The sequence below is a fragment of the Stegastes partitus genome, unplaced genomic scaffold (genome assembly GCF_000690725.1).
Source record: "Stegastes partitus isolate 25-593 unplaced genomic scaffold, Stegastes_partitus-1.0.2 Scaffold1240, whole genome shotgun sequence".
Classification (NCBI taxonomy): domain Eukaryota; kingdom Metazoa; phylum Chordata; class Actinopteri; family Pomacentridae; genus Stegastes; species Stegastes partitus.
This window is the reverse complement of record NW_007578971.1, coordinates 83,800-88,332: the sequence shown is the minus strand read 5'-3', so window position 1 is coordinate 88,332 and position 4,533 is coordinate 83,800.

The following is a 4,533-nucleotide window of genomic DNA, read 5'->3' as shown; positions in this document are numbered from 1 at the left end:
TCATCGATAGTCATTCGTTAAAGAAAAGCGATTAAGACATCTTTTCATGCTCGGAGTCGAAGCAGAAACACCAAGCGAGACGTCAAAAACGATTCATTCTGCCGAACTTTTGGCATTTTTAAACACAACTTTCCACGTATTGCTTCAGCCGCCTCTCCGTCTTCTTTATGACGCCATCCGTCCTTCTCGCTGCGCTTTTATTGAACTGTACTAAACCAGGCAGCTCAGAACAAACCCATCTGACTTTAATGGCCTCAAGAGAAGCAAATGATCCTTAATAGAGAGTTTTAATTTTATAATCAGGGAAAAGAGGGTGGAGGACAATCTACTCGTATTTTCTGTCTGGTTTTTTTCTCTTCTACACTTTCTCTTTTGGCATTTTCTCACCTCTGTATCCTTTCTTTCGTATCTCGGCCTTATTTTTTTTTTTTTTCTCCCCTCTCCTTCACCTCCTTGCACCTCTCCTCTGGCATTTTCTCACTCTCCTCCAACCTCCCCTTCCTCTTCTCCCCCCCTTCTTCTTCCTCTCAGCTCCCCTCACCTCCGACCTCCTTCTCCTTTCTCGCCCATTTTCTCATCCATCCTGTCTTAAACCCACTCCCACCTTCACCTCCTCCTTCCTCCCTCCTTCCTCCTCCTCTTCTGCCCGGCATGACGTGGGACCAGATCAAGGAACTGTGTTGCCGGGAGTAACAGGGATTGAGAGCGACGCGTTGGAATGCAACTCCAGCCGAGCCCCTGAGAACAGGAGGAGGAGGAGGAGGAAGAAGGTGGAGGAAGGGGAGGTTGAGAGCAAGTATTTCCACTTTATCCCTGTGCACTGTCTCCCCTCCACCACCACCACCACCTTCCAGTTCTCTTTTTCTTGCCCTTTTCTGTTTTCACCTTCATCTCGTCCTCTCCAGTTCTTCACCTGCCTCTCACCTCATCTTTTACCTCACACTGCTTGTTTCTTTTCTTCTTTAAGGAAAAAAAAAACCCCTCTCTACTCCAGAGTCTGACTTTTCTGTTTTATCAGGCTGCATTTTGTGTGTTTGTCTGACAGTGTAAATGCCAGTGCAAAAAAAAAAAAAAAGAGAGAGAGAAAGAGGGAGAGAGAGGAGGGCAAACACATGGAGATGCAGATGGAAACACATTCACACATTCACACACTGTCTCTACTTTATCAGCAGAATGAAAGTGCTTTCTGGCGGTATTTGAATGAGACAGAAAAAAAAAAAAAAAAAACCCTATTCAGCCCCTCATGCCCGGCTCTTTTATTAACACTGCGCGTCACTGAGGCGACATAAGCCTCCCCTCCCTCACCCTCCTCTCTGTCTGTCCTCCCCCCCTCTCCCTCCCCTCACATAACCAGAGGGAGGTCTCCTGTTCAGGTATGATGATGATGATGCCCCCTCCTCGCTTTTCTTTTTTTTTTTTTCTACCCCTTTTTTTTTATTATTATTATTTTTTGATGGCTCCTCCTCACTCGTGGTGCTTTTGTTACCTCACCCATTCCTCCTCCTCCCCCCTCCTGTCCTTTTCCACCACACCTCCCTCCCTCCTCTCACTTTTTTCTCGCCCCTCTCTCCCTCTCCTGTCTGTTTTCGCCTCCGCCGCTGAATGGGAAATACGCACAGATGCGTAAAGGGGCGGTCAAACTCCACATACCCGCCGGTGGCAGCGCCAGCATCACTAAACCCCCGGTGTCTTTTGGACGAGAGCAAAGGGGGGAAAACGAGCTACTACTGTTATTTTTTAATATTATTATTATTATGATTTTTGGATAAAATCTTCAGGCCTCGAGCAGCCCACCTGTTTGAAGCCTTGGACCTTGTTTTTGCTCGGAGGGCGCAGCAGCAGCAGCAGCAGCAGTCCGGACGCAGGGAAGGGAAACGTGGGGTTGCAGAGTCAGAGAGGAGGTGTCCCGGCTCGGATGCATGGATGCTCGCTTCTTCTTCTTCTTCTTCTTCATTTATATATTTTTTTTACATTTTATTTATATCCTTCCACCCCCTCGAGCTGCTGCTCGTCAGTGGCGATCCAGAAATAGCAGCAGCTCGTCTGGAGGTGGCGTGAGGAAGCGTCTGAGAGCAGATTTATTTACCGTAGTTGTGTTTTGAGCCCCGCTTTGTGCGATTCCTTATTTTTCTGCCCATCTCGTCGCCTCTATTTTCGAGGTTTTTTTTTTTTTCCAGCTTTGATGCCACTTAGTCTGCCGGAGTCGCACTAATTAGCGGCCTGATTGACAGCTCGGTAATTGGATTTATTTCATATCCGCTCCTTGAAGTTGTGAAGCCTCTTAAAGCGCGACAGGAATGGTTTCTCAGGCTTTATTTCTTTAGAAAACAATAATAACATACCTACTCTAGACTTGTATGGATTTTTTTTTTCTTTTGGGGGGCTGGGTGGTGGTGGGGGTGGGGGGGGGTGACTCTAATTTTGATGCAGCTTCTTGCCAAATTCTCATTCTTGGCTTTAGAGCTTTAGAGGCCCAAGAATTCCGGAGAGCAGACAGAAAATACCATGTCCAACCTAATCTGCACTGCAAGAAATGTGTCTGTTAGTGAGTCTGTAATCAGCGTTAATCTCTTTTAACTGTCATTTGTTTTAGGAAGATTGAAGAAACAGAAGGGGATCTGCACGCTGCTCATAGTAGTGGCTTCTAAACTGCTGTTAGAAAAAAAAAGAAGAAGAGAGAGACCACAACACTTGTTAATCTGTTTGCAGCTCCAGAGGACAACAGGAGGACAACAGGTGCCACCAGCGCTCATCGGTGGGCCCTGATCACAGCGAATTACTTCAAGGATTTAAATCTCATCCTTAAAGTTGGATTTACACTAATAGGAAATGTCTTGTTTTCATTTTTATATCCTTTGTAGCACGATCTGGTCCCATCTTGTAACTTACTTAAAAAAGAAAATACCCATCACACACACACACTGCAGATCAGTTTATGTGCAGTGTGTGTGTGGAGAGTTTCAGGATTTGTTAAAAGTGGTCCATTGGACTTGCTGCTGATGCACGTTTCCAAGAAGCAAACTTATCTCAGTTTACCAAAAATGAACGTGCACCAAAGCGTTTTGAGATATTTTGTCTGTACTTCTGCTCGCGAAGGCACGTGGCTGAGTCTTAATTTCATTCTTTCTCTTTTTCTTTCTTTTCCAACAGGAACAGGTACGTGGATTGCAGGTTACATTTGTGATGTTGTGTTTTCACTATGTACAGTTTTTGCCCTTGGAAAACTTGAATGGAACAAATCCGGTGCACTTATGGTTGAGGAGATGATGCTGATAGAGCCGATGGATGCATATAGGGAAGGAAAAGTATCCTCGTGTCCAAAAAGAGACTTTTTTAGTGCACCATTTACATCATGTCTGTGTTTGAGGGTCAGAATTCTTCGTGTTTTGAGGAAAAATCTTGCCAAGAGCTGCACAGCTGGAAATCCAGCTGCCTTGGAGACAACGCCGTGGGGAGAAAAAACACAGTTCTGTTTTTTGTGGACCTGTTGCCACACCTCAACACATCCTTGATGAGGCTTCATGTGCTCCCCAGTCCGACTTACACACCATTTATCTCCTGATCAGTCCTTGTCCCAGTGTGATGCTGCAGTGTGCAGCACTGTGCCTCATCTTCTGCCAGCTGCTTCTCCTCTCTGGGTGTCCATGTCCTTCACCTGCTGTTATCCTGTTTTCCAGTTCTGGCAGCCTCGGGGGGGTTTTATTTGAATCTCTTTCACTCTATCATCTGACTCTGTGAATGTGTGTGTGTGTCTGTGTGTGTGTGTCCTTGCTCTTAAAATCCAGTCTTCCCAATGCCCAGTGCACTGTATGGCTTTTTATTCCTATCTGACTGTACTGATGGTTCATATAGGGATGGAAGCCATGCAGTGCGCTGGGAGCACCGCGCACTGGACCATGGACTGAAGCCCTGTCACCTCACACACACCTACACACACATACGATACACAACTATATGTATAAGCACACTCTGAGGAGCCAACATTCTCTCAGAAGCCAACAAATGCATGCACACGTCCAGGAGACCGTGAAGCGAAAAGCTGTCACACGCTCTCTCAGAAATATGGATGCACATGCTCCACACATCACCATGCATTCATTTATGCGTATGCATGCAGCAGGTGTGCATATGTACGATGCATGCCCCCCCTCTCCCCCCCTCACCCCACGGCCCCCCATCAGGCCTCCCCGACTGCAGCGAGTCGGTCTGAAGCTGTCTGACTGTATCAGCTGACAGGCGGCTCTCTGAAGTGAAACGCACACACCTGCCAACAACCTGATCGATACCGATCACAACAGAGCCGAATGAAAATTAAATTGAACTGAAATGAACTGAAATTGATTCAGAACGTGGAGGCAGAGCTCGTTTCAGAGGAGTCGCCCAGGACCCCATCGCAAAATAACTAGATGAAGAATTCACTCAGTCATGGTCTTTTACCCACTTAAGTCTTATTCAGGGTCCCAGCGGGATGAAGACAGTCTCCCAGCAGGACGCACGGATGACCAGAGCCGCAGTCACGTCTGCAGCCGGGAC